Source organism: Coptis chinensis, chromosome 2 (genome assembly GCF_015680905.1).
Source record: "Coptis chinensis isolate HL-2020 chromosome 2, ASM1568090v1, whole genome shotgun sequence".
Lineage (NCBI taxonomy): Eukaryota > Viridiplantae > Streptophyta > Magnoliopsida > Ranunculales > Ranunculaceae > Coptis > Coptis chinensis.
The window spans coordinates 83,985,134-84,012,993 of NC_141457.1; the positions used below are offsets into that span (position 1 = coordinate 83,985,134).

The 27,860-nt window shown below is 35.8% G+C and overlaps 2 long non-coding RNA genes across 3 annotated transcripts; both read left to right on the plus strand.

Annotated features, from left to right (window-relative positions):
• The first annotated feature begins 1,543 nt into the window (after window positions 1-1,543).
• Window positions 1,544-2,534, plus strand: LOC147518395 (uncharacterized). Its single transcript, XR_015214052.1, has 3 exons — window positions 1,544-1,899; window positions 2,085-2,122; window positions 2,480-2,534. It is a non-coding gene; the product is annotated as an uncharacterized LOC147518395 (long non-coding RNA).
• Window positions 2,535-4,071: 1,537 nt separating this feature from the next.
• On the plus strand, window positions 4,072-6,913 carry LOC147518396 (uncharacterized). 2 transcript variants are annotated; one of them, XR_015214054.1, is made up of 6 exons: window positions 4,072-4,247; window positions 4,329-4,585; window positions 5,065-5,099; window positions 5,308-5,379; window positions 5,607-5,677; window positions 6,347-6,913. It is a non-coding gene; the product is annotated as an uncharacterized LOC147518396 (long non-coding RNA). The 2 variants fall into 2 exon arrangements; XR_015214053.1 differs by having other exon boundaries at window positions 4,337-4,585.
• Window positions 6,914-27,860: the final 20,947 nt, after the last annotated feature.

Here is a 27,860-nt window from a genome sequence, read left to right on the forward strand (position 1 = left end):
CTTCAAGTCATAGCTTCCCTCACCATCAACATACAAAAAAAATGTAACTGACCATCTACTAAAACATTTAATCAAGTAGTGAAATGAAGGAATGAAACCACTTCACGCATTCAAGTAATAGGTTATGCTCAATATTATTTTAAATTATGAAATTTATAATTTATAAAAGAACCAAGATAAATATTTTCCATTGAAAACTGCACAGTTAAAAAAAGAACAACATAAATAATAATAATAAAAAAAAAATTGATTATTGTCATCCAAATATGTAACAGAAGATTATATAAACAACAAACTTTGGCCCTCCCCATATTTGCATTATTTTCTATTATTTTTTAGTCTTTGATGCTCTCTTAAGTAGAATGGGTCCAATGCGGGTTGTGTACCTTGTGTACCGAAATGTGAGTGTTGCCATTAGTTGTATTAAAAGTTCCTCCCTTGCCATTCATGGATATTCAGAAAAACCACTAAATTAGCAAACCATATAAAAACCAAATACATTTTGCAGTCAGAGTAGCCATATAAAACCTTGTCGATGGTGATTTATCATATCTACATTCCTCTAAAGTTAGTGTCTTAAATACATCAGCTAGAGTATATTAATATAACCATCCAAGTTTGCATATAATTAATTGAACATAAATCAATCAAAGAAAAATCAATAAACATACAAAAAAGAATGACTTACCGTGCACGTAGAGAGAAATATATAGATCATCAATCCCATAATTCAGTAAAGCTTGACTCATAAAACCTATGCATTGTTTGGGACATCATCCAACTTCTATTGTGATAAAATAATAAAAGTAAGGTTCTACAGTTGGCTAAGGACAAAGTGCAGTAAGTAACAACATGCATTGCCCATTCCACTTATCATTTCTTCTTCTTGTTTGTGAACATGATGATAAGTAGACTTGCTTTATATGTGAGGTCGGCTTTCAGGTAAATGTCAGGGTAATGGCTAATAATCCAACTTAGAAAACACACCCACTTCCTTTATTCTGAGTTTCATGTGCTTATGAACCCCTCCAGAGCATCTTTGTTGTTTTCACATGAAATGGTCCATCAACATATCTATTTTTGAAGCAGGGGCATTTTCCACATAAAAGTGGCCTGATATGATAATATCCAATTCCATGAGCATCACTACTAATGTAATGCACCCAGATATATAACATAGTGATATTTATGATGTGTACCGAAAATTATCCAGGCGGACTTTAGTAATCAACCCAATGCTAGAGATAACTTCGTAATAACTATTTATATATTGGTCATGATAAGTTTTTTAGTTCGGCTTCTAACCTGAGATCATTGCAAACCAGTAGAATATCACCCATTCACCTGAGATTGCAATCAATACCCTGAAACATAAAAAAACATAGTTAATGAAAACTAATAATGTTGTTCACTGAATATCTTGTTAAGTCAAGGTCATAATGCATCTTGCTAATTTAAGGACATAATGAAGAAATTATGAGTAGGAAAACTTGTTAATTCCACACTCTCGCTAGATGCAGTACAAATGAGGAACCTAACACTACCAAAAAAATGAGTTTACCCGACAGACACCATAAAGAATATCCGACGGTTTTTATCTATTGAAAGTTTCCGGCTTATTTTGTCCGTCTGATATTGTTTGGCCATCTGTCGGGTAAACTCCAATGGTATTTCACATGTTTTAGATATGGCCGACGGTCCTATGAGAGTTACTAACCGTGGGATAGTTCGACGGTTCTTGGTTATTTCCAACATACATTATAATTTCCCGACAGTAGTTTGAATATTCTATAATGGTTAATATTCTACGAGTTTTGGCCATCGGCTTATCTTTCCCAATTATCAGGCGGCAAATAAATTTGTCTTCCCTCTCCAAATCTCTCATGCGACTCCAAGAAGGTAACATATCCTCACTCTCACTCTCACTCTCACTCCCACAAATCTCAAATCTCCTCACTCCCACACTCACTCTCTCACTTATCACTCTCACACTCAACCAAAGACTAAACCTCTTCTTTTTTTCGGTTGTTAAAATCAAATTATGATTTCATATTTACTAATCTTTTCTGTTGGTGATTTTTTAGGTTGTTTTGTAACACTTCATGAGGTTTAACCCATCAAGGTAAATAATTAGGGTTATCTAATTATTTTCTAATAAATTTTGATTATTTATGAATTGGGGTTTAGTTAAATTTTAGGGTTTAACTAAACCCTAAATTAACAATATCAACAATAGTGATATTATGGTTAAAGCTCTCTACAAGGTACATATACGTGCGCACTACTTATATATGCTCATGCTTAGTTAATTACCACAGTTATACGTACTCCAACTAACTTGTTAACAGATTTAATTATGGAAAAGAGTGGTTGTTTTATGTATTCAATTGTTGAAGCTCTGATGTGTCCTATATATGCATGTAAGCTCGAGTTAAGCCAACTTGTAATGACTTCTGATCTTTGTCATCAAGTCTTTCAGGTTGTTCCCTTTGTATGGTATATGGCCATCGCGACATTTCTCTTTGGGATCTTGGGTGAGTTTTGCTCTAATGCTACTAGCGCGTTAGATTCTGCTTCGTTTGAATTTGAGATAGAGTCCCCTTTTAGTTATATATTTATGGAGCTTCTATATTGGTGTCTTCAAGCTTTGGACACAGAGAGTTTGTTGAATTTTGTGTGTATTATTGCATTCCGCGGGCCAACCGCCAATACTTATTTTTTTTGAGACCGGATGTTGGATGTATGCTAGTGAGCGACAATCAACTCGTCTCGAGACTTGCATTCTTTAGAGCTATGTTAAGTCGGGGATATAGGGACTTTTGATACAGATTTAACGATTTGGAAAGATAATTCTTTGGGATGACTAGCCACATGAGTGTCATCCAAGATGCCATTGGCGAGAAGGTACAAGGAACCACAACATTAGTTCATGAATATATAGACTATCATCCATATACCTGACATATATTTTCTATATATGATTTTAATACTACAGATTTATTATATAAAGTACAACGACGTCTGTACCAAAAATTACAGGAACATTGAGTGACAGTATGTTAATTTTTTATTCTACCATGTTTTCACTTTCACCTTATCAAATATATAATGAATCGCTGGCTTCTACAATAAATAAATAAATAAATAACAAATTTACGTTGGGAGCCTAAAAACATATTCTGAAGCCTGAAAACTTCAGAATTCATATTTTAAATTAAGCACAGTGTTACTGACAACATCTAGAATGCGAGTTGATCCCTCCTTTGTTAACACACGTCTTTCACTCCTTTGACACACTTTAAGGGAAGCAGAATATGTGAGACACGCTTAACAGAGTGCAAATTTGAATCCCAAGCTTATGTATTTCCATAAAAAGAATGTAAAATGCCTAGTTGCCAACCACCATAGGTCAAATTACTGCTGATATATTATATATTTCCAGTATCATAAGTGCTTCAACAATTAATTGTATGTGTGTTTATTGTTCCTACTTGACATATATTTGTATAATTTTTCTGTCAGTTGGGACATTTCCTGTCGAATTTAGCGACATTCTTTGTGGGAGTATTGATTGCTTTTATCTCATTGTTGGCAAGTCGCTTTGCTTACCTTGTTGGTGGTTCCTATGATTTTACGTCATTGGAGCCTCCTACGCTAAGAAGATGAATGCCATATCAACAATGAGAATCATATATCTATTAGATGCTACTTCTATGGTGGAACAGGTGCTGCTTATGATCTAACTTCTTAGAGTTTAACACATTTAAAATGGAAAATAGAAGGTGTATTTGTTGGTGTCGCCCATTAAAGGCCTCAAAATTGGTTCAATTCCATAAAAGAAAGAGGTTCTTATTTGTGATGCATTACTTGTTTGCAGTGCCCCTCAAAGACTCAGATTGCTTTTGATTTGGTTCACCGTGTTTTTCTCTTCAAGGCAGTCAAGTAAAGTACTGAGAGATCTTAGGGTTAAATCAGTTCCACAACTTGGGACATTGCATTGATGTCTAGCATTTCTTTAAGATATATACCAAATTTACCAAGAAAATGAGAAAGACATCACAGTTGCTGCCTTGCGGACAATATCTCAAATCAAAACTGTATTTGCATTTGTTGGAGAGCATTCAGCAATAAATTCCTTCTCAGAGTGCATGGAAAAACAAGTCAAGCTGAGCAAAAGAGAGGCTTTGATAAAGGGAATTGGAACAGGCATGTTTCAATCAGTAACCTTCTGTTCTTGGGCTTTAATGGTATGGATTGGAGCAGTTGCTGTTGGTTCTCTTTTAAGAAATTTTTCTTGTTGAATTGAAGGTCACATATATGTTTTTAAGTGTTGTAGGTGGAACATTTGCACTCTACTCCTTGATATGTCGCCATGCGAAGGTAAGCTTGATTCCTAATCACCAAGCAGAAGACAGGGAACTATCCAATTATAGACTAGATACACCATCAAACCAGTTAAGGAGAGCCCAAAAAATAAAAGAAAAGATGGAGAAAAGTAAAGTGGCTCAAGTTATGCTCTTGCTTGTCACGATTCTAGGCTGTTCCTTGGTGATTGGAGATGAAATTTTGACTCCATCTATCTCGGGTAAGTTGTATAGACTACCAGCTATTTTCATCCAATACAAATGCTTATAGTCTAAATTTGACCAATTTATATCTTAAGCCCGTGCTTTGCTTTTCTGCGTTGAGTGGTATTAAGTCAAACAAAGTCCCTTGATCAAAGTACTTGTACTCTGAAACTCTCGAGAAGAAGACCCATCGATCACGATTCCATAAGTTATCACAATTAGATACTATATCGAAAACACCTACCGATAAGTCTTAATTCAACCGATTAAGTAGAATGGGCTTTAGTTACCAATTATACCCAACGACAAGTTAAAAATAAGATTTGTTCATATTCTTTTCAAGTAAGCTACATATTCTAGTCACTTTGCGGGAAACATAACAGGTCTAGTACACTAGTTCTTTCTCGGTTGAATCATAGGAAAAAAGAACTGTTAAATTAACTTAGTTCAATCTGATTTGTGAAACTTCTAATCCCATTTCATTGAATATTGATAGCGTTATGAGGATCAAGGAAGCATGGTTTCAAAGAGGTAAACGTTTCCTTTTATTAGTTGACACCCCCCAACTGTGAAGGCTTCTTAGCCTCTTTTTTTCACTTCAACTTCAGTATTAATAATTCCACTAGTTTTGCATATACACTTGTTACACTAGTTTTGCTTATTGAGCACACTAGTGATTTCTGAATTTATTTTTCAAAGTTAGGCCACTCCTTTTTTTATATCCTCTTTTGGTTTATAGGAAATTGTGAAGGATTGATTCGAATTCAATACAATGTTTGCTTTTTTTTGGTACGACACTTCGACTTGCTATGTAAGACTCCTACATTTACTATGCATTCCGTTATATGTTGAAGTAATTTTTCGTTCCAAGACCTATTGTAGTCTTTATGCTTGACTTGTTGCAGCCTATTGAACCAGTAACACAAGCTTGAAAGGCTCACACTAATTCATATTTTAACTTAGAAATTAGTTCAAATCATAGAAGACATGATAAAGATTTGTTGCAAATTTTTTAATTTTTGAATTTCTATTTGGCAGGTCAATATGTGACAGTGGAACGGTAGAATAATTTGAACAATTGCAGCAACAGTTGAGGATGTCATCCTAGTGTAAGTTCTTTTTGTGTATGATACTCTTTCACATTGAATCGTGTTGGTCATTACCACCATCTCTTTTGTGGTTTAATACGGACGTCAAGGGGTGGTCGAATGTGATCTCAAAATCTGTTTCAGTTTTCCTTGTTGTAAGTAGCCAAATTGTTAAAGTTATAGTTCACTACTGCTGTAATGAGTCCCATGGCTCTCTTTATCCTTGACCACACTTGTTTAGTAAATCTTAAGACACCCATTATATTTCTAGCGTTGGGTTGGTTTTTGCAGCAATATGTTTTCATTATGATTTAGGTGATGAGTTGATTGTTGAAATATTAACTTTTTTATCTTGCGATAATAGGTGCTACTTGTCATTATGACTTATACGACATTTCCTTTATTATCTTCTCCATGGTTTAACAGTTGAAAAGGTTGTTTTAAACTTTCAGAACTTCCTGTGTGTTGTTTATTTGTATGTCTCGTATTGTATTCTTTTGCTTATACCTAGTGTTGGGTTTGTATGTGTAGGTGCTATGTGAACATCTAGCAGTAAGTGTACTTGTAGTTGCATATGGATGTTGAGTAGGAGTTGAACTAGTCAAATTGATCATGAAATGTGATGTTGAGCTTTGCAATATATTCACTAGATGCACACTTGTTCTTATACTGTTTCAATTTGTTTAACAGGTGGATGTCATTGCAATCCTTTTAAGTGGAAGATTAGTCAAAGTTAGATACCAGCAAATCTTTGATTTTAATTGTTGTTATTGACATTTGACTCCCCTTTGAATGAGAAAGGAATATGATTAGTGTCTTGGGATTCAGTCAATTCTTCTGTAATAATTGTGATGTTGGGATATTTGAAAGAATGTGATGTTGGGATGACAAATATTTTTTTTTAATAAAAAAAACTAATATCCGACGGACATAAACTGTCGCTCAAGAAACATATCCGACGGTTAAAAACAGTTGGCATATCCGACGGTCAAAAACAATTGGACTACCCGACGGTTGATGACAGCAGGCATACCCGGCGGTCAATGACAGCAGAAATATCCGACGGTCAAAGGCCATAGGAATATCCGTCGTCAAAGATTATAAACACCGACGGCCTGTTTTGACCAATAATAACCGTCAGAACTCTATACAGATCAAGCGTTTTCCGACGGCCTTACGACAGTTTTGGTCTGTCGGGTAATACCTTTGGCGACAATCATTGTCAGTCGGGTAAAGTCATTTCTTTTGTAGTGTAAATATCAAGCGTAATATCAGTACACTTAGATTTTGAAAGAGTGAAATTGTCTAAAGTCTTAAAGGAATTTAAACACGAACCTGATTGCCATCCTTATAAATTTTGTTAGACATATATTTCCTTTGGTATGTTGGCCTGCAAAGGTGACCAACACATAAGTATACATATAAAAGTTTCAAGCCTGAAAGTCAATATTAAGCTTTCATATGCCACATTCAATTTTCTAATAATACAAAGTACTAAAAGGTCACATACCATTACTATCAAATTGAAATAACAAAGTAACCAACAATAATCATCACAAAGTTGCTTCAATACTATAGCAGAAATACCCCCAAACTTGGTGGTGTTGACAAATATCAGAAATATATCAGAAACGCATAAAAAAAACAAAGAAAACTTATACCAGAACTTAGCAATGGAAAATTTTCAACCAATCATGAAGCTGATCAGCCAAAATTTAAGCAACCAACCTTTAAGCGAGGTTACCCTCGAAGAAGTTTTCTACTCTTGAAGTGAACCCATGCCATCACAGAAAGGCTGACCCGTTGCAAGTTTCATATTATAAATCAGTCAAAATTTGGAGAAGTTGGTACACTCTTAGAATGAAAGGAAATAATATCAAAGGCAATACATAAACACCCTAAAGTTTCGTAAATAACAAATTGATGTAAAAGCACAATATCTATAAACAAAATCCTATAACCTCTTTCGTACATGATGTTCACCTTTTGCGTATGTTAGAGATTTGATTATCTAATTTGACAAAGTGCGAATACAAAGATTTTTTCCTTACTCACGATATTCGTGTGTATAGATTTGAGTAGAGATTTCGAACCATCCTAACTCTAAGACAACTTACAACTTGTTTTTGCTATTTTAGGAAACTAGTGAGTAAGTTATAAGCTATGGTTGAATTGATACTAACTACTTGGTTTCTTTTAATGCAAAAAATAAAAACTTTAAGTTACGTAAACATGAAACTAAAACAAAGATAACAATTTACTTCTAGATAGGTGTGGAGAGTTAGTTCACCTCATGTGAAGATAACCTCTATTGTATGATTTTAGGTTCTTACATCTTAACCTTCCTAGAACTCATAGACAAGTCCTAATAAAGATTAACTTGATCCCTAATACTATGACTCATCTCTAAGATCATACTGCTAGCATGTAGAACCAAAGTAATGATTTATCTCTAAGATTATCACCTTGATTCCTAACTAGACTTTACACCAACTACCATTTTGGGATAGGATGTTGGTTTAGTTATTCTTCTTAAACAACTTACTAAAATCACATCACAAAGGTTATCCCTCACATGAGCATCATCAATCCCCTACAAAGGGAAGGTTTTAGCTCATGATCCTAGGGATATAAATGAAAGAAGCAAATAGATATGTAAATGGGAAAGAAGAAGAAGAATAATAATAAAGGAACTCATTTGCATTAAGAAGTTTAGATTTTTTTCTAGAACAAGAACACAAAAAGTCCTACCATTAAAACTATTAAAAGCTTTTTCATAAAAACTCAAAACTAAAACTAAAACTAAACTACTCCTACTCCTACTAAGGAACTAAAAAAAAATAATGCATGATAAAGGAAAAGAAGTCAAGAGAGTAAATGGAGTGCATCCCCCCTTGTTTTGTTTTTTTTCCTTCCTTTTAGAATTCTCCCCTTCATCCCACGTTAAAACACACACACACACACATTTAATTCACTTTTATCCACCACATTAAAACAAAGTGACACCTTGCTTTTTTTTCACTATTAACACCTAATATTATTAATTACATGCAAGGTGTCAATTTTGCACTAATAATTTGGCACTTTTGTCTTGACATGCTCCATGATTGATGACTCATCTCTTCTTGTGGGCCCGAAAGGTGGGTCCATGTGCTATGTCCATTGGTAGGTCCGGACGTCAATTTATATAATTTCTGGCCTAAGGTAGAGCTAGTTGTGCTGATCATCAGGGCAGCTTACTTGCCAAAATTGGAGTCCAGATTAACGAGATATGAGCTCCGAAAGTTTACGCTTTTCTTTACATAGTCCCGTTCTGACTCGATTCTGTCATATTTGAGTCCCCGTTTTTGATCTGTCTTTGTTTAGCTTCTCATGGTTGATTTGGAAGAATTCATATATACATCGTTCCCCGTGCTTTAACGCAGGTTTAACCAATATTTTTATGTTTACTGCGAAGACCTGAAAAAGTATGAAAATATACTTATTTCATGATTATTAAACACATAATTAACCAAATTTATATGTCTCAATGGGGTTTAATATTACAATTTTTGGTGCTTATCACACTACCCCCAAACAACACTTTGCTTGTCCTCAAGCAAAGAAGAGACACTAAAACAGATAAGTGGCCAAAAATGTATAGTCCTAACTAATTCTCGTTTCGCAGAGTGCGGTTGCATTGACCATATGCAACAAGGCCTTAAACCACTAGGAATTCTCTAGTGGACGAGTTATAGCCTCGTGAGAGTTTTCCAGAGAAGATACTCACAAACTTCATTTATACTATAACGACTCAATGACAAAAACTCGTTTCCTAAATTAATCTCAGATATCCATACATCTCCTTAGCAGGGAACGAGGATTGATTTCTTTGAAACTCAAGTTAATATACATTCAATAATTAAAACATCTACATATGATCATGCATACAGTGAACTCTTTAATGAAATGTACAAGTAGGGCCGTTTCTGGATCCTTTGGAGAGCGTACCTAAATGGGTTCTCACAGGTGTGTGTCGAAACACAAATTCGCTCATAATTTTTCCACTTAGGTTTTGCTAACTCTAGTGTGCAGTGGGCACACATTTCATCACATACTCAATGACAGTCAGAGGAGCCGAGGTCGATCAATCACGTTTATTACTTATTATCACACCTTCCTACTCCTAATTGAGCTAGATGTCTTTATTAGGTATTTTGGGGCTTAGGTGATGGTGTAGAAGAAAATGGAAATGGATAATCAAAATTGACGACTATGAGAGAATAGGGTCTTCAAGATATTTACACTAGAGAAATCCTTGTTTTCTTTCCTGCTTCTAACTGAGTTTCCCAACCTTGCTCTTAAGCCTCTGGATACTGATGATGATTTTTTTTTTATTTTTTATTTTTTTTAAGCAAGTAACTGACTTTTATTTGGGACAAGTCTTTCTCTTTATTTTTCTATATTTTATTCTATTTCTCATACTTCTCATTTGGGTAGGTTTAATTTATTTAGGGTTACTAGACGGGTAAGGGATTTTTGGTGAAAATGAAAGGTTTGATGAAAGGTTCAGTAGATTGACTAGTGGTAAAATTTTTAACAGGTATGAATTTTTGGCTATGTCGATCCAAAGATGGCCTAAATTCTCTCCTTGGGTTCGGATGGTGATCAAGTAAGTAGACGCGTGATTTTCTCTATTCAAAAAAACTACTCCTCTATGTCATTACTCACATATAACACATATCGAGGCTTTTTGGTTAGATTCTCATAGGATTGATCATTTAAGTAACTAACCGTGGGTTCCAGAAACTTACTGCTATGTACAATCGATGATACTCAGTGCATGAATGTTCATGAAAAGATGTATAAACTATTGCATACGTATTATCTTAAGTTTCTTAAAAACAATCCTAATTTAGATACTAATGTGAGATTTCTAGACAATTTTCATCATTGAAAAGAAAACAAGACTTTGTCACTAAGTACAATTATTAACAAGAAAATAAAAACTATATACAACCTACAAGTTGCCTAATTTTTGCTACAGGTTTAAAGCACCCCCAAACTGAATGATGCTTAGTCCTCGAAATATCAATAGATAAAGAAAGAAAGTACCTGAGAACCTTGAGCAAAATTAGGGCTGGATTGTTGGAACAGAAAGGTTGGAGAACATAATATATTATTCAGAAAGAAACAACGAAAAACAATAGCACACGAAACATAACTATTTATAGCTAGATATATGTACAATGTCCTACAAAGTCACCATCCAGTGGACTTGCTGGTCTGGCGTCTTCTTGAATGAAATGTATTTCCTTAGCATCACGCCAAAAGATAATTTGCTGCCAAATTTATGCCCATCGTTGTTCTCCGGAGTTGTTCAAATTTGCCAACAAGTTTTCGTCGTTCGTGTAACAACGAACATGCCTAATGTACCTAGCAGGACGTCTCCATTGTCGAAACCTTAATGAACGAATGATTTTGTTTGCCAGGCACATAGAATCAACCTTAACCCAATCATGAGCTAAAAACTGCGGGAAATGTGTCCTCATAATACGACATGCAGTTACTGGTAACAATATATACTAATCCTGAACAGTGCGAGCTCGTTTCAGATTGGAGATGGCACAGTTTATGATATCAAAGAATGTATGACCTTGAGCAAGTGCATTGAATACTATGTAGGAAACATCATTGGTAGTAGAAAAATGTCAATCTCCCATGATGTTTAGTAAGATAAACAACATCGCATTCCCCACGTTCATTGTCATGCTTGCTAAAGGAATGCTGATATTTGGCCATCTACCAGGTCCAGGTTCTTCTTGTTTAATTGCAAGGCCATCACCGTATGTTTTGCGAAAAGCAAACCATGAAAAGGAATGCGTAGAGTTTTGAAAGATGTATGACCATGTTGATGTCGGCTCGTGATAGGGAAGATCCAAAGTTAGGGCAAGCATTGGCTCAAAAAAGATATGATGTGTGCCACCAACCTGGATTGTGAATCCATCTAAGAAGAAGTCGTGCGCAACGTTGAATGTTGGTGTGTCCCCCACATTAGCATAAAAGTATGCAGCCAAACTTGGTGAATATGTTTGGTCAGGTTGAAGAACTAGGAAAGACTACCCAATGTTAGTGATGTAGTCTCGAAAGAGATGACCATAAGTATTGGAATCCATCATAGACTGAAAGGATTGCTCAGGAATGAGTTTTGGAGGTGTCATGTTTGATGAAGATGCAAGGTTTGATGAAGATGCTATGTTGGATGAAGTAAAGAAATGGGTAAGGATAAAAGCAAACTGGATGGATAAATGAGTATGGAAGAAAATAGACCCTCCTGTAATGACATTGAAAATCACATGTTAAAATTGTTCTTGTCACAACGTGAATTATGACAATTCTAGTAGGCATTTCTAACAAAATAAGACACAAAGATAACATCAAAAATTCATAATATGATGAAAAATGTAATGATATATTCGATTATTTATTTATTGACTTAATATTATTATTCTATTTTTATTCAATAAGAAAATCATGGATTATTATGATAATTATGGAGACGTATATCGTGCACCACACTGTTTAGTTTTTCAATTTGTTGGCTGAGCTACATCTGAATGTCCCCTTGGCTGGCAGAGAGTGCAGTTTGATTCTCCATTAGGAGAGCGTGATATTGCAAGGACTGAGAATGATTTTCCAAGATTTCCTCCTATTCAACATCATGCATTGCTTGACGTTCTTGGAAATCCTTAAGAGTTTTAATGATTATTTCTTGACGAGCGTGTAGTTCCCGCATGCCTTGATGAAGAAATTGAATTCCTTCCATGGGATTAAAAATGTTTAGCATGGCATGTTCATCAAAGAAATGTTCAGAGTTTAAGCTTGTGTCGTTCTGTTCATCTGTCAGAGTATCGGGAGTCCAATAACCAACGGAGTAGTCTGTGTGGAATGCACTAATATTTGCTCTTTGAAGGGGTGTCTCTCGGAGAAATTCTTTGGATAACCCCAACGCATCATAATTTTCGTGACTAAAGTAGGTAGAGGTGCTAACCTTCTCGTTTTCCTGGTGATCGCGTTCCAGAGGTGTTGGATTAGACAAAAATCATCTCTTTGAGTCTGCAAAATCCAAAGTAGGTGAAGTTGAGGCTTTGTGACTTCTGATTGGTGTGATGTACCTACCACATTGTGTCCCAAGCAGTGGAGCACAACTCGTTGATTCTGTTTCAAAAAGTGTTGAAGAACAACGTGATGTCTATTTCCGACTTCGCCACGAGATACGGTAGCTCGTAGTAAAGTTTTGACGAAATCAAAAGTTGACTCTGGAAAAAGGAACTCTTGTGTATTCATTGGAATTTGAAGTATGTCGGAGATAATTTCCCTAGTCAATTTAAATCATTGTCCATAGGCATTGAAGTAGAATTTTCCATCTTCAGGACTGATAAATTGGTAGAACATCAAAACCAATTCTCGGGAATAACCAGCTGCTGAATGATATATAAGAGGCATCCATCCTCGACGTACAATTTCTGTGTCAAACTAAGGAGAAAACTGGCTATCATCAAACATTTCAGGTAGTCTTTCTCAGGCATTATTTTTCTTGGGTGATCCATTTGGAAGTATTACGGAGGGAAGGATAATGGAGAATGCTTGAAATGAGAATGGCCGAAAAGAAGAGATTTATAGCCAATCTATGAGTCTGTACCAATCCGGATTCCAAGTGTAGTTAAATCCGAAATTAATATGTTAAAACACAAGTGACTCATGTGTTGTTGTGACACATACCTTTATGAACAGCAAATATGGGTATCCATAGTAAGTCTTTTCATGTCAGATTTCCAAAAACAATTAATAAGATGTTTATTTCATTGTTAGAAAATACGGATGAAGCTAGGTTTCACAGTGTTGTTAGACCTACAGGTAATTTCTGAATTGTTAATCATACCTCAATAATGGAAGATGAAAAGAATAATCGAGCAGCGTGCTCGATGGTTTTTAGGCGTATCGTGTAGTGTGTGCGATCTTCTATGAACACCATGAGTTAAGATTGAATTATTTTAGTGAGTTATTAATTTTTCTTCTTTGTTTTTTTTTTTTTTTTTTTTTTGTTTTGTTTTGTTTTGTTTTGTTTTGTTTTTTTTTTTTTTTTTTTTTTTTGTTTTTGTTTTTGTTTTTTTTGTTTTTGTTTTTGGAAGTTTAAAAATACAATTAATACACACAAATATAAAATAGGGAACTTCTCCATTTAATACGTAAACCGTACAAATGCGTGAGAATTATTTAACACACCATACTAATATACAAAACGACATAGGGAAAGAGAGATGTCGGTTACATGAGCCTGTTATGCATGAGCGACAGTAGAACAATAATAAACACTGTTATTATGAATAATGTGATAGCCTATTGAAAAGGCACGCAACACGTAATTATTTGTGTCGTTGTTTGTGTTACGTATCTTTTGCAAATCTTACTTAGCCTATTAAATATTGATTAGTATAGTGGCTAGCAAGGTATCAATCCTACTCTAAATAACTAAGTGATAATAATAGAAATTTCTAATCTAAATTACTCTAATGGATGCAAGTAAAAGATGTGGCTAAGTAATAATTAATATATGGTTGATTTGGTTTGAGATTTAAACTATGTATAAACTAAACTAAATTAAATATATGAATATGAATCAAGAGAAAGAATATCTTGGGAGAGATGAATCCACCATAATCATAGAATTAGTCTAATAGATCTATCTATCATGCTTAATATAAATCACCAATAGAAACTCATCATACCTACAAACTTTATGCTCATAACCATGATGATAATATGTGGCTTTCAACGTGCTTTCTATCTTTCCATCAAATACTTCTTCAATCTCCAATGATATCTTCTATCTAACCAAATTGTGCTTTAAGTGGCATTCAATATACAACTCTAGGTGCCATGGAAAATACACATGTGACATTAACCATACAACTAATTGAGGTGCCATAAAGAATCCAATCATCACACTAGAACACTAAAAACTAGAAGAAAAGAATCTAGGGTTTGTGGTATTTGGCTCTACACAATCTTGAATTACCCTAAGACCTCCTAACCTCCACAGGAGCGTTAGATCAATGGACGAATAAGAAAAAACTCAATGAGAGATTTAAACTAAAACATGATAGAAGAAGAACTAAACTAAAACATACGAAAAATGCTTCATCTCCCCTCCCAAGAGAAAGGAGATTAGCCCATCATACTATGCTATGAACACAATATGAAAAGGAATAATCTTTATAGCTATTAATGGTGAAAAGGTTTGAACTTTCTTCTCTCTTAATTCTAGATCTAAGATGCAAACACTAAATTTCCTAGATGATGTAAACCGAGGTTTTTGTGCCTTATATATTGGCTTATATGCTCGTCTGGATAGAGATCTGAATCCTATGTTTATTTGGTGTCAAACTCTCTATAATTTTTCTAGAAGCAATCCTAGAAAAGTTAAATTTGGTTGGACCAAAGTTGGACGTGGCCCAATTTTTCCCTCAAGAGGCTATTTCCCCCTTTTGCTTTCGACGGACTTTCAGGTTTCCTAATTCTTGTGAAACTCTGACTTCTTTTCCATGTTGATCTCATCTTCCTATGAAGTCAAAATTAAGGCTTTGAGATCAGATTGAAGACTCTTCTAACTCAATTATTATCTTCTTTTAGAGTCCCATTAGGCTTGGCACTTATGGAGACAAATATGACGTTTTTTCCCTAGACCTTTAGCTATAATTCCCAGTGACTCCTTTTTGACTTGTTTGACTTCTTTTCCCTCCATATTTCACATTTAGGTTCTTTGACCTGCAAAAACTCAAATTGCATCATATTAGAATATTTAAATATAAAATGGAGACTAACATACACATAATTGGGGTTATAAATCATTACTTTTGAGCACTTATAGGTAGATATATATTTCGTATACGTATATCTACACTAACCGGCAAATTGTAATCACTCATACGTATCTAGATACATTAGCATGCGAAGATACTATACGTACATGGATATATACGACAATGCAAAATTGTAAACTAAGCATGCAACGTATTATACATAAATTAAAATATGACTCTTGTATTGCATAATAATTCGATTTCGGTAATACTCATTGAGATTGCGAGTGTTATATAGAGAGCAGCTTCACCCCGTAGGGTTTAGAAACAACTTACCTAACTCAGATTTAAACCCTCGTTGAAATGTTCTCCTCTTTCTTGACAAAATCGACTTATTAAACAAGACCGTGTACTTATACATAAAGAAATACTAAACATGCAACAATAGACACTTATACATATAGATAGAGATAGCCATGCAAAACAGTACCATATATATATATATATATATATATATATATATATATATATATATATATATATATATATATATTAATATGCAATCCATACCCACTTAATCGCATATATATATATTTATAGGCGTATTAACATGATTCATGCATATTTCGAATCTAATACGTAAATAATAATCCATAAACTAGTACATAATAACTACATACATGGTATTCATGCAAAAATAGTATAAAATTTGGAACCTGTAGCGTCCCGCAAGTCCGCCAAAGAAATGAAACAGACGTTTCAACCTGTCGATGCCCTTAATCCCAGAAGATATTTGAAGTATTTGTTACAGGTCTAGAGAGTTAGGCCTGATAATGGAACAAGATTTCACAGTGGATGCTGGAAATGAAACAGGAGTACCAACAGAGACTAAACACCAAGACACGCTGAAGTTCAACCCAGCCGGACGCGTGTTCAAAGATCGCCAAGACGCAGCAGAGAGTCTTCCTTGATCAGCCCCAAATTTTCACAACAATCTTATTTTAGTGTATAGATTCTGTTCCAGGTCCTAACTTTTTGTTCCTGTAAGTGCAACCAAAAATTCAAACTCAGATCAACAGCGAAACGCAGGAAATTTTTTATATATAAAAAAAAAAAGTAATGAAAACGAATGAAAAACGATGGATAGGAATGAGAGTGGGGGTTTTCCCTTGGAGCAATTCCAACTTGTAATGGAAGGTCTTTTGGTCCTTAGGATGGCAGCGGCGCCATTTTGATGTTCACCTTTTGCGTATGTTAGAGATTTGATTTTCTAATTTGACAAAGTGCGAATACAAAGATTTTTTTCTTACTCACCTGTGTATAGATTTGAGTAGAGATTTCGAACCATCCTAAGTCTAAGACAACTTACAACTTGTTTTTGCTCTTTTAGGAAACTAGTGAGTAAGTTTTAAGCTATGGTTGAATTGATACTAACTACTTGGTTTCTTTTAATGCAAAAAATAAAAACTTTAAGTTACGTAAACATGAAACTAAAACAAAAATAACAATTTACTTCTAGATAGGTGTGGAGAGTTAGTTCTCCTCATGTGAAGATAACATCTATTGTATGATTTTAGGTTCATGCATCTTAACCTTCCTAGAACTCATAGACAAGTCCTAATAAAGATTAACTTGATCCCTAACACTATGACTCATCTCTAAGATCATATTGCTAGCATGTAGAACCAAAGCAATGATTTATCTCTAAGATTATCACCTTGATTCCTAACTAGACTCTACACCAACTACTATTTTGGGATAGGATGTAGGTCTAGTTGTTCTTCCTAAACAACTTACTAAAATCACATCACAAAGATTATCCCTCACATGAGCATCATTAACCCCCCACAAAGGGAAGGTTTTAGCTCATGATCCTAGAGATATAAATGAAAGAAGCAAATAGATATGTAAATGGGGAAGAAGAAGAAGAAGAATAATAAAGGAACTCGCTTGCATTAAGAAGTTTAGATTTTTTTCTAGAACAAGAACACAAAAAGTTCTACCATTAAAACAGTTACAAACTTTTTCATAAAAACTCAAAACTAAAATTAAAACTAAACTACTACTACTCCTACTAAGGAACTAAAAAAAATAATGCATGATAAAGGAAAAGAAGTCAAGGGAGTAAATGGAGTGCATCCCCCCTTGTTTTGTTTTTTTTCCCTTCCTTTTAGAATTCTCCCCCTCATCCCACGTGAAAACACACACAGATATTTAATTCACTTTTATCCACCACATTAAAACAAAGTGACACCTTGTTTTTTTTTTTCACTATTAACACCTAATATATTAATTACATGCAAGTTGTCAACTTTGCACTAATAATTTGGCACTTTTGTCTTGACATGCTCCATGATTGATGACTCATCTCTTCTTGTGGGCCCGAAAGGTGGGTCCATATGCTATGTCCATTGGTGGGTCCGGACGTCGATTTCTGCAATTTCTGGCCTAAGATAGAGCTAGTCGTGCTGATCATCAGGGCAGCTTACTTGCCGAAATCAGAGTCTAGGTTAACAAGATATGAGCTCCAAAAGTTTACGCTTTTCTTTACATAGTCCCGTTCTGACTTGATTCTGTCATGTTTGAGTCCCCGTCTTTGATCCGTCTTTGTTTAGCTTCTCATGGCTAATTTGGAAGAATTCATATATACATCGTTCCCTGTGCTTTAACGCAGGTTTAACCAATATTTTCATGTTTACTGCGAAGACCTGCAAAAGTATGAAAATATACTTATTTCATAATTATTAAACATATAATTAACCAAATTTATATGTCTCAATGGTGATTAATATTACAGTTTTGGTTGCTTATCAGTACATTGCTCGGAAATTTATGCACTTAAACGAAGAATATGTGCTAGCTAGCATCCCACCTTCTTGTCTTGACTGGTAGGCACAACCCCTTGAGTCTAGTTCTTGAGCAAAAGAATCGTTTTCAATGACAATTTCTCTTTAGAAATCAGCCCTCTTCAAGCTATCGAATATAGATTGGAGATCCACTTCAAGTTCAATGCTGGCAGCAAGCGTAAGTGCAATCCCTATGAATATCATTAATCAATATCTCTACGGCCCTTTAGCACTCTGTTATGGCGCAATCACTGACTCTAGTTCTGGAGTTCTAGGTCCTCTAGCTAATAGTGATGGTAGCTCTCCTTCTGGTAATGCATTATAGGTTGTCTTCCTTCCACCTCTTTCTATCGCCTTGGTTGCTGATGAAATTGAAAACATCATTTTATTGTCATCTTTCTTAAGAAAAAACACGTGACTTTCATAGGCCTCTAGGTGGTCTTTTAGTGGTGCTCTGCCTGAAAATACGATAATTAAGTTTTTAAGACCAATACGATAAAAGTTTGAGACTCCGTTTTGTTAACAACAGGTATTGTTTCTTCCTTACTTGTTAAAGTAAGCAAGTAAACTACCTTCACAGGTAAGGATTGTCTGTGTTATGAGTTTCTCTTCCTCGATAGTGATCTAAGGCATGTAGAAATCCCTCTTACTCAATAGTGGCTAAGGCAAGAAAGTATGATCAATGATCTTTTGCTAATCCTAGCGTCTCTTTCATCTCTAATCTCATCTATACTTCAAGAAAAAGTTTCACCTACCCGCTAATAATTAATATAATAAGAAAGGGTTGGTTGCTCTCCTTAATTTCACAAAGAATTGAGTGGTTTTTGCACTCACTTTTTGATAGATTGGATTGCCTGAAAAAAGGTAGAGGATAAGACTTCTAACTCTTTAGCCTCATTGGCCCCAACCCAAGGACAGATCAAAGATGAGATAACCCTACCTAAATAAGAAAAACCTGATATTAGGATAGGAAGGACTTTACCCATCTATCTAGAGGGAAGGAAGTGCATAGCGAGTCCTAAACCTCAAGGTTTCACTATCTATCCTTACTTAGGGGAAGCCCACAAAGTCACATTCGCTTAGCTACATACTACGATCTCCTTGTTGACATAGATATGTTCGAGCTCCCCCAGGCATCCCTCACTATATGGTACATATCTGATTAAGAGTACCAGGTCCCCTTTCCCTGCTTATCTCTATCTCTCCTTAGCTCTTCGATAGCATCCAGACTGCCTTATTCCAGTCAACAACGATAAGGGATAAAAAAAGTAGTAATGCTTTTACACATCGAGATTGGCTTTTCACTTTTCAGTTCTCTAGGGCTACTCATCTTCCTATTTAGAGGACTAAGAGTCTCTATCTTAGGAGTGAAAAAGCCATTTTAATAAAAAATCCCGGGTTTTTGACAATCAATTGTGCATTAGGGTCTTTAGAGAAACAGCCACCATTTCCTTCCACCTCGGGAAATTTGACACCTAGTGATTTCTTGATATAGAACATTAGTTGAGTCTGTTAGTGTCATAGGCATGCGCCTATGTTCCCTCCAAGTATCATGGGCGTGCACCTGTATCTCGAGTCTAAGCCCACAGACCCTTTTATGTTTTGTTAGTGTCCACGTGTCTATCCTCTATTGGTTCATTGCTTTCTAGGTTTAGTTTAAATAACGGGCTTGTAGTTGGGGTTTCAGTAGTTGTGTTTATCTGTGTGATTTGTGATTGAGAGATTCAATAAAAGAGTGATTTTTAGGTCGTCTTTTAATTGTGTTTCAATTAAAGTGTAGATTCTATTAAACTAAAGCTTCCGTTAGTAAGAACTACATTATTTGGTATCAGAGCAGATTAATTCCATGAGTTACTATTTATAGTACTGTTCACCGAAAACACTGTTCATGGATACTATTCACCACGTCAATGTTCACCCAGGTTACTGTTCACAACGATTTTTATTTTTATTTTTCTCCAAAAGTCAATTTTTTTTTGTGTTTCGATCAAATATTTGATCTTTATAGAGTTCCGTAAATTAGAATATGTCTACATAGTACATACATAATCAAATATGAATCAGTTGCTTGAGTCAGAATGGGACGAAGGTTGGGGTCTTGACGCATCAACAGTGGCAGCAACTGAGCAAGCCGACGATCAGGAGTCCATTGCTACCATGGTGCCCTTAGGGTTTACTCCACCATCGAGTATTAACCCTAAGTTAAACGACCCAACATCAGGCAGGGAAATTCCCCACTTTTCCTTGGTTGCCACTCCACTTTCGCAACCTTCCAAAAAGAACGGGGAGGAGTCTCACTCGTGGCATCGTCATGCAATTTTCAGGACTAGGTGTATCAGTAAATGCAGGTTATGCAATGTAGTCATTGATGGCGGTTCAACAGATAATTTAGTTGCTCAAGAGATGGTCGATAAATTGCAACTGAAGACTGTTTCGCATCCTAATCCATTTTCTATTCAGTGGTTTAAATCCGGAGACCCCGTGAAGGCAGACAAGCAGTGTTTAGTGCCGTTCGAGATAGGTCCTTACGTTTGGTGTACAGTCGTTCCAATGGATGTCTGCCATCTTTTATTAGGGCGGCCTTGGCAGTACGACCGCAAGAGTATCCATGATGGGGAATCTAATACTTATTCCTTTTTTCACAACGGTCAGAAATTGGTTCTGGAACCGCTCAAGCCACCAAATATCATCAAATCTGTGTGTGCATCTTTCTTAGCGAAAGCTCATGAATATGGCACATTTTTCGCTATTGCACCATCTATGAAGATTGAGTCGACAGAAGTGCCTTTTGTTTTACAGCCCATCTTGGCTTCTTATTCTGACGTTTGCTACGAGCCAGAAAATTGCAGTCTTCCTCCTCTCCGAGATATTCAGCACTCCATTGATTTTATTCCTGGAGCATCTTTGCCAAATCTCCCTCATTATAGGATGACCCCTACTGAACATGCAGAGTTACAGCGTCAGGTTTTAGAATTATGTGACAAGGGCTTGTTACGAGAAAGTAAATCCCCTTGTGCCGTTCCGGCTTTATTGACCCCAAAGAAAGATGGCTCTTGGCGTATGTGTATAGATAGTCGGGCGATAAATAAGATTACCATTAAGTATCGCTTTCCTATCCCGCGACTAGAGGACTTATTGGATTCTTTACAAGGTGCTCGTATTTTCACAAAGTTCGACCTCAAGAGTGGGTATTATCAGGTGAGGATGCGGCAGGGTGATGAATGGAAGACGACCTTTAAGACTAAAGATGGTTCGTACGAGTGGTTGGTAATTCTTTTTGGTCTGTCTAACGTTCCCTCTACTTTTATGCGGTTAATGACTGACATCCTTCGGCCATATCTCGGTAAGTTTGCAGTTGTGTACTTTGATGACATCCTTATTTACAGTAACACCGAGGAAGAGCATTTACAGCATATTCAAATTACACTAGAAGTTCTCCGCGTGCATAAATTATATTTGCAACTAAAGAAATGCTCTTTCATGGTATCTTCTGTTAATTTTCTGGGTATGTTGTTTCTGGTGATGGTATTCGGGTCGATGAGTCAAAGATTCAAGCAATTGTTGATTGGCCTATTCCATCTTCTATTTCTCATGTTTGAAGCTTCCACGGGCTGGTCAATTTTTATAGGCGTTTTATCCATGGGTTCAATAGCATCATGGCGCCTCTAACAGCGTTATTGCAAGAAAAATCCTGTGTGGACTGAAGAAGCAGCTGAGAAACTGACCACTACCCCAGTTTTAGCTCTTCCAGATTTTTCCCAACTGTTCGAAGTAGCCTGTGATGCTTGTAAGCACGGTGTTGGTGCTGCCCTTAGCCAGAATGGCCGACCAGTGGCCTTTTATAGTTAGAAGTTGTCTGGTCCTTCTAGTTGTTATTCTACTTATTATGTTGAACTATATGCCGTGGTACAAGCTTTATGCCATTGGCGTCATTACCTCCTTCACCGGGAATTTGTTCTCAAGTCTGACCATGAAGCTTTACGTTATTTGAACAGTCAGGTTAAAGTCAGTGATCGACAAACGAAATGGTTTGCTTTTTTACAAGGTTACAATTTCCTATTGAAACATGAAGCTGGTATTGATAATAAAGTTGCTGATGCTTTGAGCCGCCGGGATCACATTCTTGTTTTCCTCCGTACTACTGTCTTTTGCTTCGAGGAATTCAAAGGACTATATCCTACTTATAAGTTTTTTGGCCCTATTTTCCAGTCTTGTAGTACTATTGCTGGTTTGTTTGGTGAGTACCTTTTACAGGATGGATTTCTTTTTAAAGGCTCACAATTGAGCATTTTGGAGTCCTCTTTTCGAGACAAGCTTATTGCCGAGTTCCATGCTGGAGGCTTATCTGGTCATGTGGATGTACTACGCACTCTCCCTGCCTTATGCGAGCGGTACTTTTGGCCTTCAATGCGGCGTGATACTAACGCTGTTATACGTCGGTGCTATACATGTCAGACAGCCAAGGGTCAGAAAACTAACGCCGGCCTATATCTGCCATTGTCGATTCCTGTGCGCCCTTGGCTTGATGTTTCCGTGGATTTTGTTATGGGATTGCCAAAAACAGCAAAGGGTTTTGATTCTATTTTCGTGGTGGTTGACCATTTCTCTAAGATGGCACATTTTATTCTTGGTAGAAAGACGTCAGATGCTAGTCATGTCGCTACTTTATATTTCAAAGAGATTGTGCGCTTGCATGGTATTCCTCGTAGCATTACTTCTGACAGAGATGTCCGTTTCACTAGTCACTTTTGGCAGACCCGGTGGAAATTATTGTCATGCTCCTTGAAGTTTTCCATTGCCTTTCATCCACAGACAGATGGTCAAACCGAGGTTGTTAACCGTAGCTTGGGTGATTTACTCCGTTGCATTGTCGGTGATGATCCGATTAAGTGGGACTTTGCATTATCCCAGGCTGAGTTCGCCTATAATAATGCTGTTAACAGGTGTACATGCAAGTCGCCCTTTCAGATTGTTCAGGGGACATCGCCTACTATGCCCACTGATTTGGCACCACTACTGTCGTCTACTCCTATTAGTGCTGCAGCTGATGACTTTGCTTCCAGTATTAAGGCTATTCATGATAATGTTCGTCTACGCTTAACTCAAGTTTATGCTAAGTATAAGTCCAAGGTTGACGTCCATCGACGACAACAGTTATTTGAGGTGGGAGACTTAGTTATGGTTTATCTTCGGAAAGAACGTCATGTTGGCAAGTCTACTAAATTGATGATGTGGTGTTTTGGCCCTTTTTCCATTCTTGGTAAATGTGGAGATAATGCTTATCAAGTTGATTTCCCTCCTGAAGTACGTGTACATAAGACTATCAATGTTAGTGAGCTTTCTCCTTTTGCTGGTGACCATATCCCTCCTATTCCGCTATCGGTGGATCATCTTTGTGCTTCTCCCATTTATACTGATCGAATTGAGGGAGTCGTTGATATGACCAAGTCTTCTTCAGCTTTGCATTCTCTAGACCGTTTCTTAATTAAGTGGGCAAATCGTCCACTCCTTGATAATTCCTGGATATCTGGTGCTCTGTTTCAACAGATTGATCCCATCTTCTATCAGCATCATCTTGATTATATCTCGCGGTCGAGCTATTCCAAACCTGGGGAGAATGATGTAGAACATTAGTCGAGTCTGTCAGTGTCATAGGCGTGTGCCTATGTTCCCTCCAAGTATGAAGGGTGTGCGCCTGTATCTCGAGTCCAAGCCCACAGGCCCTTTTATGTTTTGTTAGTGTCCACGTGTCTGTCCTCTATTGGTTCATTGCTTTTTAGGTTTAGTTTAAATAACGGGCTTGTAGTTAGGGTTTCAGTAGTTGTGTTTATGTGTGTGATTTGTGATTGAGAGATTCAATAAAAGAGTGATTTTTAAGTCGTCTTTTAATTGTGTTTCAATTAAAGTGTAGATTCTATTAAACTGAAGCTTCCGCCAGTAAGAACTACATTATTTACACTCGTAGCGCAGGTGGGAAACTGTCACCTTTTTCTTCAAACCCAGGAAAAAACGAAAAGCTGAATTCCTAATCCAAGTCAAGGTCAGCCAACAACAATCATTCCTGAACCTGCTGAGGTAGCAACAAACCCTTTTTCCATTCCTTCCCGATCGCTTTTGGGACTAATTAATCCTATAAATAACTAACAATCTAACATTATTATGTACGTACTAACAAAACCATCACTCCCATAGTCCTATGTAGCTAAAAAACCTACAATAACACAAACAAAACTATTTTTGAGTTGATAGCGCAGGGACCATATACTGATATAAAAATTCTAACAACCACACTAATTAATGCACATTGGCCTTACATTCCAATTCTTCTACTTGGTAGCTCGTGAAACTACTTATTCAAAAACTAAAACTTATCATGAATCACGACTCATAAAAGTAAGAATATGTGTCCTTTTTTGCCCTTTTCAGCTTTCATTACTATTCTCCCTCATCTATGACAGAAGTACCATAGATTAAGTGATCATAATAAATTACAGCATATAAAGTGGACATCAAACGAAAATTTTAACAATAGAAAGAGAGAGAATAGTAATGGGTTTTGTTGTTGATGTACCTGATCAAATCCACGTTGTCGAGTAGGAATAACATTGCCACCTAAATTTCTTAGTCAATTACATGGTAAAACACCTAAATGAAGACCTGTTGAGACTCTAAGATAATCTTTAAAAAAAAAGAAAAAAAATAATAACGAAATTAACATGTGAATTAAGGTGAGGGAAGAGAAAAAGATTGAAACTTTGGGTTTCATTAAGAAGTTCTTCTTATGTTTTCTGTCTAAATTAATGAACTATATGAATATGCATGATTTAAGAATATCAAAGAAAATAAAAAATTTGTTATCACGACAATGTATATGCTTTAGCTTTCTATTCTCTAATGAGTAGATTATTTTGGTATGTAGGAGCAAAGATATGACATCAAACAATTCACTCTTCTTCAAACTTTATAATAGATACTTCCAAATATAATATCAATTAAAAACCAAAATAACCACAAATAATCATGCATATCTTCCAAATATGACATAAAGATGCATGTATTCTTTCGACTTCTACCTGAACCAAAGGAATGAATTTTTTTTTATTTAATTTCAAGTTACCGTATAACGATTGCACTTAATCTTAGATTCCATAAGCTTACTAATATACACCTATGAATACATATATTTGCACTATGCTATTATGTAATGGTATACCATGTAGTGCACTGAGTTCTGTTGATTCCCTATTACCATCATATCTTTGTATCAGTCATCTTATGAAAGTAGATGACATTCGCTAATTTGAATTGTCTTCTAAAAAATCCCTTGAGACTTATGCTTTCCTTCTTGGATACCTGATGGCCTAATGATAGAAATGTTTTGTTATACTCTTGACCACTGAAGCATACCTAAGAGTTGCTACATGTTTTAATAGTATTCATCATAAATATCTTATCTAGATTTACTTCATATACTCCTTAATTGCAAAATTGTACATCCATTATTCACTATCTTTATGATAAACTCCAACAGGCTTCAATATAAGTCTCAACTTCCCCACTTCTGTCAAGTTGTTCACTATTCTAAAATTAGTTTCATCAAACATCAGTAAGGTTACAATTTCATAAACCCAAATAGACACAATTTCATATCTCGAAGTAGTCCATCAATGTGCCCCTATGTTATTCTGACACTGCTAAGATTAAGTCTCGTGTCCATAAACAAAACTTCTGAAAAAATCTTACAGTAAATAATGTCCCATAAACAGTCCATTAGTAGTATGAGATGTCAATACCTTAAAGTGAATTGAATACTATCTAGTCGGCATCTACATAACCAAACTCGTCCCAGTTTAGTGGATACTCTAAAGCAACTTCAAAGAGTCGACGATGAATGTCATTTGAATCATAAGTTGAGTGTGGTGCCTGTTACGATCATTTGACCATGGCCCCTATACTAACTTGTAGCTAGTAATCCAAGGTACTTAGTAATTAGGAAAAGATGAGTCACACTCGTTTGATCCAGAAGCTTGTCCTGAAAACACACACAGACACATTCCAATAAACTCAGCCCATTCAAATTAATAACACAATCAATCAAACAAATAATATATACTTTCTTTTGAGTGATAACACATACGGAATCCTTCCCTCGAACACCAATCGAAGTTATACCAGCCAACTTTACTACCTTAAATGCATACTCTGCCAACCAATAAAAGATTAAATCTTTTCAATTGATCGATTCAAATTGTGAAGTCATGAAGAATGGAGGCGATAAATTTTTTGAATACTTGGATTTGAGAGGAGGGGAAGATGTGGATTAACTTTTACTACCAAAAAAGGAACTTGGATTTGAGATGAGGAGAATATATACCAGAAAATGAACTGAAAGGAAGAAGACCAAAACTATTTGCTTAAAAAACATATACAAATCAAAAAAAAAAAAAAAAAAGCGTAGAAATTTGAACATACCAGGCCAAGCAAGACGACACCTTTAATGCCACAAAACAATTCTTGTATCTACCAAGGAAATAAAAAACGAATTAACATACTATCGACTAACTCCTGGGAGATTGCATTATAATCAATAGCAACTAATCATATTGAATTGAATGAATTGAGACCTAAACTATGGAAAGGGGGTATACCTCCTTTCTCTTCTTAGAGATTAACACACTTTGTCTGAAAACTCCTGTTCCTGAGCAAACTGAATACACATGCTCAGACAATAACGATTCAATTGATCACTCTGAAATCTAGACAATGATATTAATCGAATTGTCTACACTAAAACGACATCTATGATCTATCATGTTGCTTTTCCAGCTTTCGGTTCGCAATTAATCCCAGCACTTTGTGCAACAATTACATTTGCACCCCATCAATTCTAAAGAACAACGGAATCAAACACAAATTTTGACTAACTCAAAAATACTGAAATGTCGCCAAAAAATCAGTTCAAATGCCAAAAAACAGAGAAAAAAGGAAAGTAAAAATTCTTGCCATAACTGAAATTATCAGTAGCAGCAGCAAGTTCTGCATAATCAAAGCTCCTCCAAGAAGGTTTAGACACTATGGGCACCCCGCTAAACAACGCCATCAAGTAAAACGAACCTTTTGGTGTATTGCTTATCAAGCAAGGTGTTGGGTTTTTTTTTTTTTTTTTTAAGGTCGGGGTGGGGTTTTGAGTTTTGATGAAAGGTTTATTTATATTTATATTTTATTTTGGATTGTTACGCGAATAGTTCCCAAAACTGGGCGTGAGTTTTATTTTTTTTTTTCCTATCGAATCATTGTAAAAGCTGAGGTGTCCATTTAAGAGAAAAAAAAGGAGCTGACGTATTTCACTGGGAGCATTCTCGACTGCTCAACATTAATGGTCTTTGATAGAGGCATACATAACAAAAAAATTTGAGGGCTAAAGACTGAAAATATTGCAATTTACATGGACTCTTTCACAAGCTTTTATTTTGTTATTAAGTTATGTAATAAAATATTATGATTTCTTTCAAGAAT